The sequence below is a fragment of the Esox lucius genome, chromosome 11 (genome assembly GCF_011004845.1).
Source record: "Esox lucius isolate fEsoLuc1 chromosome 11, fEsoLuc1.pri, whole genome shotgun sequence".
In the NCBI taxonomy this organism is placed as follows: domain Eukaryota; kingdom Metazoa; phylum Chordata; class Actinopteri; order Esociformes; family Esocidae; genus Esox; species Esox lucius.
The window spans coordinates 23,784,962-23,797,882 of NC_047579.1; the positions used below are offsets into that span (position 1 = coordinate 23,784,962).

A 12,921-nucleotide genomic window follows, 5' to 3' on the forward strand; every position below is an offset into this window, starting at 1 on the left:
AATTTAGAAAAACACAATTATAAATAAATGTTTTGTACAGTCAAAAAAAAGAAGGGGGCTTTTATTTTGAAGGCAAAGAAAACAAAGGGGCGCGGCGTGAGCGGGGGGCGCGGCTTGAGCGGGGGGTGTGGCGTGAGCGGGGGGCACGGCGTGAGCGGGGGGCACGGCGTGAGCGGGGGGCACGGCGTGAGCGACTGGTGCAAGCTGCAGTTAGACCCTATTGCACTTTACGGCAATTGTTGAACGATCACCGTCAGATGCACACACAGGACACCAACAGTGCGCACCGCCCCAACCAATTCTTCAACCAAACTTGACTATTGCGCTAGACGCATAGCTGTTGCTGCTCACTAAACTATACTCAGCATTTAAAGTTTAAATGGCTACTCCTAAGTGGAAAAGAAACATAGGAGACCAATTTGAACTCGATTTTTTTAAGAAATCATGGACTGTGAGTCAAGCAACTTGGTGAGCACAATAAGATAGATTACCCAAGACCTACATTTTATTAGCATTAGAATATTAGGCTATGTCATATAGTTTCTGAGCGTCTTATTGCCTATTGGGTCGCATCATTATAGTAGATTTCAGTTCAAAATGTCCTAATGTAACCAATTGGCAATGTGATTTGGCTATGACATGTTGTGGCTGTTTCTTACGGCCTATTCATCCCCATATTTCTCCCTGAATCCCCAACAGTGATTCAGGAGGTCCCCCTAACAGTGATTCTGCCTCTTGATCCCCACTGTGACGCCATCATCTGGCTGGCCATTTCCGAGCTTTTCCAGAAGTCTATAAGTCTCCCCCTTCTTTCTCTTATTCCCTTCTACTCTTTTCCTTTCTACTCCTGCCAACTGTTTGCTTGGTATCTATGTATGTAAGGAGGCATAGATACCACATATGAGCTAACATCAAATGTGGTGACCTAACATTATAAACACCAAACACTACATACGACATGTAACGGATTACAAAAAAAACAGTAACTGTAATCCTTTGTTAACAAACAAAAATATTGTAATTGGATTACAAATACTTTTGAAAAAATAACAATACTTTTGGATTACTTCAATTGAAAATGAATAGGTGCGCAAACTAATTATAACATGTATGTTTGAGTTGATTATTTAATGCTTTAAAAACATTGTTATTCGAACCAAAATATGAAATGCGAGGCTCAGTTGTGCGTGTGATCATCATGGGTGCAAAGGTGGACGCGCATAACCAGTTTAGTGACGGAGGAAGTGCTGGTTTAAATTTCTCCAGTTTGGTTGGTTGGTTGGATGGCTGGTAAAAACGGAGTATATCTCCGATAATTTTAGCCGAGTTATATAAAATGTTATTTAGTTATCTACTGGACTCATAATTCTCAGAACAATGATAGGCAATAAGCCTACCTGGTGTTATATATTTTTCAAGGTTTATTTGTCAAATGCACCGAACAACACAGCCAGGACGAGTTGCATCAAAGAACACTTACAGGAATTGTTTAATAGATTAAGCAATTATTTATTAGATAGCTGTAACATGGCGCTCCCTTCACGATAAAACATTATATGGAATTTACCACAACATTTGAGGAGAAAATGTGTGTTGGGAAGTACTCTGCCAAAGCATGATTATTTGCATTTGACGCGGCCACATCAACTCCGTCCATACAGGTAGGCCATGTGATTCTGCTTGCTTTGCATCTCTGAAAATTGTGTTCATTGGTTGTCATTGGCTGCTGACGTCATTTCCTTTAAGCTAAGAGTGCAGGTTTATAATCACAGTTTATTTCTTTCATTTGCGTTTTGAAAATCCATCACTGGTGGCCATAATAATCGCAGGTTACATTCACGCGGGTAAATATTATTTCTATGCGGGTGTTTATTGATTGCAAACGTGCATTCGCATGCCGGGGTTTTTGGTAACATTTTGGTTGTGGAGCAAATCATCAGACAACTGCAGATTTAGTTTATGCGCGAAAAGCTACGGATATCTTAATTTGTATACACAACACAGTCAATACCCTTTTCGAGTAATTGCCATTTATCTTTCAACAATGTTTTGAAGCAATAGGTCCCACAAAAGGTGTTTAGTTGTTTATAGGCTATTCCTATTCGTTTTCCAATGCCTCTTAATTTGGATCTAAAAGTAATCAGATTACGTTACTAAGTTTGAGTTATCAATAAGTTAAGTTACGGATTACAAATGTGGACAGGTAACTTGTAACTGTAATGGATTACATTTATATCATCACATATGATGCAAACACCACATATGATGTTAGATCACCACATATGATGCAAACACCACATATGATGTTAGATCATTGGATCCGCCACCTTGTCGCGCCTCCTGTTAGTACCTTTATGAAGGGAAGCTAATTTTCCATCATGTATAAAATTCCTGGGATTGTGTAACCCTTATTTTAATCACCTTTGCACTGTTGTATGTTCTGTGTAGGTATGAACTAGAAAATTCATAATGTGTCCAAAGTGTCCAATTTGGCGCAGAGTGGCCAATCTGTAAAGGACACTTTGGCCTTGCTTTACAAGTGCTTTACATTTTATATAAAATGGCCTGAAACCTTACCCAGATCCTGCTGACATCTAGTGGATCAAGTGGAAAATTTGTGCAGATTCCTAATCCATGTTTGGCTTTCCCCATTGCAATTCAAACATGAGGATTTTTTTGGTTTGTTTTATCTTCTGACAAATCTATTGTGTTATACTTTTCTGCATTAATTATAATTCCTACAGAGTGTCTCCATTCAAATGGAACCAAAAATGTTTCTACTATATTCAGGTCATGAGCTACAAGCATTTAGATTTGGGTACATCATTTTAGGCGGCAATTGACTTTTTTGCCTGTTGACTAACAGGTTAATAGTGACAACATATCAGTCCATCTTTTAGTTATGGCATCAGCTAATGGAATTAATGTAAATACATTATCAGCTGTGACATTTCTGCCACTTTTGCACCAATGCCCACAAGCTCGTTGATTACACGTGACCCTTGACCTACTTCTCATTGCTGTCCAGGTTGCCTGCTAAGATATACTTCACCTTTGAGATGGTGGCTGGTCTCTGCATCACAGTCCCACAAAATATTTATTCCATATGTCAGGCAAGGATGCAATGTACTGTCGGAATCTGCACTTGCCTCTGAAGCCAACAAGATGCTCATCCAAACATGTCTGTGACTGGAATAAAGTATTTTGAGATCTGGGTTACAAACATGGTCCATATATCTTTGAAAGGAGCAAGCTTGTTGTTTGCCATTCGCTCTCCCCTTGTTGCTTTGTTGTTGAACCTCATGTATCTCAATATGTGTTTGAATTTTGCTCTGGTCATAGTTACAGTGAACACAGGTTTACAGCCAGTTTCTTACCAGAGGGAATCTACAGGCTCATGGTTATCTTTAGACACCCCTGCTATGATCAAAAGGATCATTTAAAGGAGCCTTTATTTCTGTGTCAACCACTGCTTTCCAGTGATCACTAATGTTGGTGGGATGACTCTTATTCCATTCCCTGATTCTTCATTTGGCTTTGCTGTTAGTTTCACGCACTATAACATCAATCATCTCTGGGTTCAGGAAAAAGCTAAGAGATTCTTCTGCTGCCTTTGTTATTCCTGGTTGATTTGTGATGTCAGCTGCATGTCTTCACCCAGCTGGTAGAGGATTTTTTTCCTACACTGTCCCATATTTACCACAATATGGTCTGTCATTGGCATTCTCTCAAGCTCCAGCTGCTTCTTACACTCTGTGCCTTGATTTTGCCCATGTGCATTGCTTAGAGCTCTACCTTTACCCATAGCCTTTCCCCTTTCTTGTCTTAGAACCTCAGCAACGCCAAATCTGGCCAGCCTTGGTCTGCTTGCCATTGTTGCAAAAAAAACTAACATTGATGTTATCCAAAACTATATTAGGTAAAGGCATGTGATGTAAGCCATGTAATCAATAGATATATTCTAGATTGAATAGAGCCACACACGTTTTGGAGCGCTGAGAAATTCTTCTCCTTGCATACCCCTTTCTCTACCCCCACTCTGCAGCCTAAAAACATTTGTGCTTTTTCCTACACTCAACATGGCCTGTTCATGCTCTGAGTCCATCCATCCATCCATCCATCTTCTCCCGCTTATCCGGGGCCGGGTCGCGGGGGCAGCAGTCTAAGCAGGGATGCCCAGACTTCCCTCTCCCCAGACACTTCCTCTAGCTCTTCCGGGGGGACACCGAGGCGTTCCCAGGCCAGCCGGGAGACATAGTCCATGCTCTGAGTGTCAATCATAATAGAACATAAACATTTAATTTCATAATCAAGAAACTATGAAATGATTGCATTTCTGACTTTGAAGATTATCTTACCTTATGAAGAGCAGTATTTAGGGTCATCGACATATCACATGAGGAAATCTGTCTGCTGCGTCTGTGTTTGTCTCCATCAAAATGACTGAAAGTTCTTTTACCCCCTTTATTCGTCAACAAATTCCTGTTATATTGAGCGTAGCCGTTTCAATGGTATTCATTATTCATCCTTAACATTACTTCTAATGTAGGTGTCCTTTGAAGGCTGGTGGCTGAGAACCCCACTAAAGTATGTACTGTTAAAATCAAACATGTCATATTACATTTTGTCCAGCAGATGTCCCAGCAGTGCACTGTGGAAAGCTTCGCGCAATGAAGCAGTTTCTCTAAACGAGCCTAAATCATTCCAGAAGCCTTGGTTTCCCATCCTCACTCTCTGTCCTACACATGCACAAACAAAATGACACCCAAAACAAACTGTTCACAGGCAGCAACAACAGTCAACACAAGGTACAAAGAAAGAGCAACAAGAGGGAGAACTGACAATGGAAACTGGCTTAAATCAGGCTGTGGCAAGAGATGGTGGCTGCAGGAACCCAGCTGTATGCATTGACGGGAGGGGAGGGGCAGGGCTCCAATCTGTGATGGTCCCGACCAATCAATTGCTCCAGGGATTCTGAAACACACAGAAACAAGCCCACATGCGAACACACAGCAACACAGAGACTGGGGAACATAACACTAAACCCAACAGTTAATATCAAACAGCCCTGCCGGCTGCTTCAGCAAGATTGCTGAACCTGCTAGCTTTCGCCAATAGGGTAATTGGTGTGACGCTAATGCAACAGGCATGTTTGCGCTGCACATTCTGTTGATATACAAATAGTTGTACAATTCTGTAGATTTCAAGTGATTTCACCACCATCAAGTTTTAAACCTTGAACTTTGCCTTTGAAAGCTACTACTTGTCCTGAACTGTTTCTTTATTGCAGATGTCACTGAGGATTATAACAAGATTAAGGAGCTGATGGTTTGCTCTAGTACAATACCAGTGACTACAAAATTGTATCCTCACACTGAATTTCAGTGTCAGACTGTAGAGGGACAGACGAATGTGCAGGTATGTTTGTCGGGAGATGATTAACCTTCACATATGAATCATAGAAATTCAAGAGTATTTCATCCCGTGTTCCAGACTTGCCTTGAAATAGCTTTTCTCTTACAGGAGCCAAGAATTATAACTAGTCAACATATCCGCAGGCCTACTTATAGGTAACTACTGATCACGTAACCTGCTTTGCAGCATTGTCATACTAACCACAAATAATTTATTAAAACATTTTGTTGAGTATATTTTTATTTTAAACTGTCATTTTGCCCTACATCTGCTTTGCAGGATACTTTCCTATTTTGAATTTGAAACCAGCAACACGTTTCAAAAAAGTTGACCGGGGCAACAAAAGACTGGAAAAGTTGTGTAATGCTGAAAAACTGAACCTATTGGAATATCAAACAACTAATTAGATAAATTCCCAACAAATCAGTAACATGATTGGGTACTAAAAGACCATTCTGAAGGGGATGGGTCTGTCAGAAGTGACGATGTGTAGGGCTGCACCAATCTGAAAGACTGACGGGGCAAATAGTTTAAGAATAACATTTGTCAACATAACATTGCGAAGAATTTGGTGATCTCATCATCTACAGTACGTACATGAAAGATTATGTAGACATTAAAGGATTCAGAGAATTGGGTGAAATCTGTGTATGCTAGGTACAAGCCCTAAAACCATTATTGGATCGTCGTGATCTTCTGGACCTCAGACAGTTTTGTATTTTGGCTGTTAACTAAAATATATTCAAGTTACAGTTATGAATATGTGCTTAACGTGCAGTCTCTAAGCTTTAATTTGAGGGTATTTACATCCAAATTGGTCTGAGGGACCAAAAAAGGTTTGAGGGGTTACAGCTTTTTAATATGTAGCCCTCTCTTTTTCAAGGGACCAAAAGTAATTGGACAATTAACTCAAAAGCTGTTTCATGGATAGGTGTGGGTTATTCCTTCATTATTTCTAAATTAATTACCAGCTAAAAGCTCTTGAGTTGATTCCAGGTGTGGCATTTTCATTTGGAAGCTGTTGCTGTGAACCCATAACATGCAGTCAAAGGAGCTCTCTGTGGAAGTGTAACAGGCCATCCTTAAGCTGCAAAGAAAAGATCCATCAGACAGACAGCAGGAACATTAAAAGTGGCCAAATCAACAGTTTGGTACATTCTTCGAAAAAAAGAATGCACTGGTGAGCTCTGCAACACAAAAAGGCTTGGACTTCCACAGAAGACAACAGTGGTGGATGATCATAATATCCTTTTCATGGTAAAGTAAAACCCCTTCACAACATCCAGCCAAGTGAAGAACACTCCAGTAGGTAGGCATATAATTATCCAATTCTACCATACAGAAAATGAGAGCACACACAAAGGTTCCACTACAAAGAGCAAACCATTCATAAGCATCAAGAATGAGAAAGGCCAGATTAGAATTAGCCAATAAACACACAAAAAAAAAAAAAAACGTACAGCATTTTTTGGACAGATAAAACTAAGATCAACCTGTACAAGAATGACGGGGAATAAAAAGTATTACCCATCATCTGTAAAACACTGTGGAGGCAGTGTGATGGCATGGCCATGCATGGCTTCCAAGGGCACTGGGTCACTAGTGTTCATTGATGATGTGACAGAGGATAGAAGCAGCCAGATGAATTTTGAAGTGTGTTGGGATATATTGTCTGCTCAGAAATTTCAAATTCAGCAAAGCTCATTGGATGCCGCTTCACTTTACAGATGGACAATGAACCAAAGCATTCTGCAAAAGGTCTTTTAAACCCCGGAGTTTTTAAGGCAAAGAAGTGGAATATTCTGCAATGGCCGAGTCAATCGGTCACCTGATCTCAAACTGATCGAGCATGCATTTCAGTAGACAAAACCTGGGGGAGAAAGAACCACGAACAAACAACAGCTGAAGACTGCTGCATTGAAGGCCTGGCAAACCATCACAAAGGAGGAAACCCAACATTTGTTGATATCCAAGCTTAAAGTCTCAATTGTTTCATTTCATATCCATTGTGGTGGCATACTGAGCCAAAATAATGAAAATTGAGTGTCCAAATATTTCCGGACCTAACTGTATTGAAACAAGATCCTGAACTGCAGCTATCTTCTGGGCATGAGCACATTCAAGATGGACCGAGGTGAAGTGGAAAACTGTCCTGTTGTCCGACTAATCAACATTTGAATATTTTTTGGGGAAATCATGGACGCTGCGTCCTTTGGACTAAAGAGGAGAGGGAACCTCCAACGTATCACTGCACAGTTCAAAAGCCAGCATCTACCGTATGATGGTATTGGGGTACATTAGTGCACATGGCATGGTTGACATGTACATCTCTGAAAGCACTGAACAATATGCTGAACAATATATACAGGTTTTGGAGCAACATATGCTGCCCATCCAAACATGTTTTTCAGGGAAGGCCTTGCTTATTTCAGTAATGCCCAACCACATTCTGCACGTATCACAACAGCATGGCTCCGTAGTTAAAGAGTCCGGGTGCTGAACTGGCCTGCCTCTCCCCTATTGAAAACATTTATCACATTATCAAACTAAAAATACAACAAAGGAGACCCTGAACTGTATTTTATTTAAAAAAAAACAATAACCTTTCTCAATTTTAACATTTGAGATTTTGTCTTTGTTCTACTTTCAGTATATGGATAAATTATTTGCACATCATTGCATTCTGATTGCATTTTACGCAATAACCTTTTTGAAAAGGGGGTTGTAATATATGATTTCAAGAATGTACTTTTATTTACAGTGAAACTAAAATCACTAAAGCTTTTTCTTATTCTGCAGATGAAGAAGTCTTATCAGTGGCTCATTTTACTAGTGGCACAATGGAGATTGTGAAGCCACTCAAGACAACTGCCTCCCACGTGGTTGTAAACATCCCAAACCCTTCCCTGGTTGGCCTCATCAGATGTGGTTTGTCTACACTGCCTGTCCAAAGCCGGGTGCTGCTGTTCCTCTGTCCACAAGGGAACACAAACCAAAAGGGGATACTGAATGTTTTTTTGTTGCCGAAGAATGTGCCGACCTATGAGGTATTATTCTATAGTTGAAAGGAATTCATTAGTTTATTTCAAAGGTAAATGCATATTACTAAGCAATTATTAATTAACTGGCACACTGCCTTTTTGAACTCTTACAGACACCTTTATTAATTTACCTCTCTGTTGTGATGATTTTGGAGTTCCTGCAGTATTTGCATGTCCTAAAAAGCAAGTAAACATTTTGTGTAAACCAGGAATGCAGAGGTTTACAAGGATGAGTCTATGGGACACCAACCTCCTAGGTTACATGACACAAGCAGGACACCTACTCTCACTGTTCTGCAGCCTGGGGTGCAATTATAATCAGGCAAAAGAGGCAACTGCCTCAGGCCTCACGTTATTAGGGGCTTTGTACACTTGGTCTAATTAATAACTATTATAATAATTTTCAAAACAACATTTCTCCAATCGACACCTACAAATGCTCCGCTTGAGGTCCCTCCCAACAAAAACAATGAACCACAAACATGTTCAGGTCCATCCTCTTGTTCTGTGTGGCTTTAGTGCAGGTGGTGATGTGAATTATTCTTCAGAAACAGAAATGTTTTAAGACGCTTTACCATGACACTTCAAATTGAGCTTGTATGCATTCAGTGATCTTTTATCGTCCTTGAAGTATACAACTTGATTGGAGTCCACCTGTGGCAGATTTACTTGATTAGACATGGATTAGTAATGCAGACACCTGTCTGTATAAGGTTCCACACTTCACAGTGCATGTCAGAGCAAAAACCAAGCCATCAATCAGGCCTTTATGGCCTAGTAGCTAGATGGTACCCTCTCCTGAGTAAAGGTGATATGGTATGCCGCCTGAAGGACTCTGAGAGCAAGAGTAAAAATATTATCTGGTATAATAAGACCAAAATTCAACTCTTAGGCATCCATGACAAGTTCTACACTAATTCTTGGTTCATGCCATCCCACTGTAAAGTGTTGTAGTGGGAGCATTTCTATCGAGATGCTTCTCTCCGGCATTGACTGGGGGACCGGTGAAGAAGGAAGGAAGATTGAATAGAGCAAAATAGAGTCCTTGAAGAAAACCTTAGCCCAGAGGTTCTCATACTGGTAAAGAACTATCTTTCAGCACGACAAATTAAAGCTGGAGGGGCTTTTTAGTGGCCCAGCCAAAACTTATTGAACATCTGTAAAGAGACCTAAAGATTACAATTCATCACCTGGGTGCTCATCCAGGCTTTGGATGGCCGTCCCGTGGGTTCAGGTTCCATTGCCCATGTGACCCCCCCACTTACTCTCACCATTAACAGCTGCCATCGAGAGAGACTGGAATTGCTAGTGATGATGTCTTCCATACACCCCGTCATCCTGGGACTTCCATGGCTCCAGAAACACAATCCCAACATCGCCTGGAGCAAGATCCTGGGATGGTCCCCTGAGAATGGGAAGACCTTGACCGTGACGTATGGTGCAACATTGGAGAGCCCAGAGGGTGACCCTCCCAGCCAACAGCCCACCTGAGTATGCAGACTTAAGCGGGATGTTTTCCCACAAAAAAGCCTACTCACCACTCCTGGGACTGGGCCATTATTATTTACAAAATTGTTATGCCATTCAATGAATATAACTTTTTTTCATGTAGTAATCAGGGTTTAAGGGTTTATTATATTAATTCATACATATTCAAAATATATGCCCACTTGGAATTATGTTTTGATGCCAGTAGCACGTTCAAAAAAATCTGGTGGAACATCCCACAACTAATTGGCCACAGGTCAGAAACATGATTGGGTATAAAAAGAGCATCCCAGAGAGGATGAATCTTTCAGAAGTAAAGACTGGGAGGGGTTCAATACTTTGTGCAGGACTGCGCAGCCAAATATACCCACAATTAAAGAATACAATTGTATGTTAATATCTCAAAATAAAATTGCAAAGTGTTTGGAGATCTCAATCGATGGTACATAATATAATTAATCAAGCGATAAGGCCGAAAAACATTATTGGATGACCGTGATCTTTGGGCCCTCAGGCGGAACTGCATTAAAAACAGACACAATTTGGTAGTGGAAATCAATGCATGGGCTGAGGACCACTTCCGAAAACCATTATCTTTAAATACCGTTTGTCGCTGCAACCACAAATGCAAGTTAAAAGTCTACCATGCAAATAAGAAACCAGATACAAACAAGAACCAAAAACGCTGCCGCATGCTCTAGGCCTGAGCTCATTTAAGATGGACTGAGGTGGAAACGTGGTCTGACTAATCAAAATTAGAAATTATTTTAGGAAATTATAGACGCCTCGTTCTGTGGATTGAAAAGGATATGGATCTTACGGCTTGTTATCACTGCACATTTCAAAAGCCAACATCCCTGATGGTAACATGGTATGCGTGACTTGCACATCTGTTAAGGTACCATTAATGCTGAACAATATATACAGGTTTTGGACCAACATATGCTGCCATCCAGACCATGCCTTTTTTAGGGAAGGCCTTTCTTGTATCAGCAAGACAATGCCAAATAACATTCTGCACATATTACAACAGCATAGCTGTTAAACTTGCCTGCCTGCAGTCCAGACCTGTCAGCCATTCAAAACATTTGGCACATTTTGAAACGAAAAATATGACAGAGGAGACCCTGAACTGTTGAGCAGCTGAAATCCTATATCAAGCAAGAATGGGTAAACATCTCACTTTCAAAACTACAGCAGTTGGTTTCCTGATTTCCCAAACACTTAGTGTTGTTAAAAGAAGCGATGCAACACAGTAATAAAAATGACCCGGTCACAATTTGTTTGAAACGTGTTGCTGGCATCATATTCAAAATGGGCACATGTTTTTCCAAAAACAATAACCTTGCTCTAGTTCAACATTTGATATGTTATCTTTGTACTATTTTCTATTAAATATAGGGATAAATGATTGGCACATCATTGAATTCTCTGTTTTAATTTGCATTTTACGCATCATCCCAACTTTTTTGGAAAAGGGTTGCACTATTATTTTTTGTTTAAATTAAAAAGTATGGCAGGTTAAATATAGTTAAAATTTCTGAACAACAAAATCGCCCTGCAGAAGGCCATATGTATGAAGTTTTATTACTACTTTTATTAAATAAATCACTATAGAAATGAAGGTTTTAGTCATTATTTTATTTTGGTTGATTCTGACCTTCCACTGTACTTACACTGGTGAGATACTTTTTTTCCATGTTGTTTTCCAAATTCAACCAACCAATAAAGCAAGTAATTTCATGTTCCTGAATGGCTGCTATCAGATGTTATGTATGGGTTGGATTACCCAAAGTAGAGGGTTTTTAACTGGGTTGTAGCTGTTTACTGTCAACAGCTTTAACTATGTACTAAACACAACTAGCCCTGGCCCTTACCCATATCTAACCCTTAATCGCACCCTGAACCTAAGCCCCTGTTATAAACTTAACCTGCATAACTGCAACCTCAACAAGCAGGACCACACTTTCCTGCAATAAGGAGAGAGGGTAAAAGGTGTGGAGGGTTTAGTAAAGATAACAAGGTTGACCTACTTTCCTCTGGGGGGCAGAGTTATACTAGGTTCAAATTCCTGGATGTATAAGATAAAGTAAATAAGTAAGTTATACTAGTCTACTTATTGTTTCATTTTCATTTTTGCCGGACAGCGTAAGCGGAGCTGGCCAGGAAGAGCAGATTTCTCTTACTGAATGAGTGACACAAAGGTTCACACAATCCAAAAGAAAAGTCTGCCACATTTGGAGGATGCACAATTTTACACCACCCAAATGAAAAGTCTATTAAGTTTGGATGATGCACTAGTGTTCACAATGCAAATGCAATGTGTACATATTTATTTATTTAATAATGTAATTATAACTGAATGATTTGATTTTGGTTTCTTTGTTTGCGAAATTCATAGTTTTCAGTCACATGGTTGCTCTGACTGCCTGGCGGGGGAAAATGTTGTTGAAACATGGGGGCTAACACTGGTAATTCTATGGAGCTACTTCACAAAAAACTGTCCACTTTTACAGCCCATTAGATCAACTCACAAAACAAGAAAAACAAAGGTATGCAAACACACTGCAAGTCTTAAGCACTTGTGACCCATATACAGCACCCGCTGTGTTATTTATCATTAAAAACTGTGAAAATTGAGCTGATCCTGGGGGATGTGTACATATACCTTGTAGAGAATCCTTTCAGGATATCCACTGCAAACAGGGGTGGAGTACCCGGTGGCGGAATATGAACCTGTAAAACCGGTTCCAGCTCAATGCACTCGGGCTCCATTGCCAACGGTAGGTGTGGTGTGCCCCGTGGCAGGGTCTGGTCTGGGTGGGACTGTACTGGGGCTTGTTATGACATCATCGGGGGCGGTATTCTACCTTGGGACCAAATGCCCAGCTCTCTGGCCCTCCCTGCCAGTGCTGGCTCCTCGCGGCCAGGTTTTGATGCCATTTTCTGATACAACCTCAGTACTGGCCCCGTGTGG

General features: G+C 40.5%; 1 protein-coding gene across 1 annotated transcript in view; it reads left to right on the forward strand.

Moving 5' to 3' along the window:
- LOC117595221 (nuclear GTPase SLIP-GC-like) overlaps nt 1-12,921 on the forward strand; it is a 772,829-nt gene that overhangs the window by 426,190 nt on the left and 333,718 nt on the right. The gene's annotated exons all lie outside the window — the stretch shown is intronic.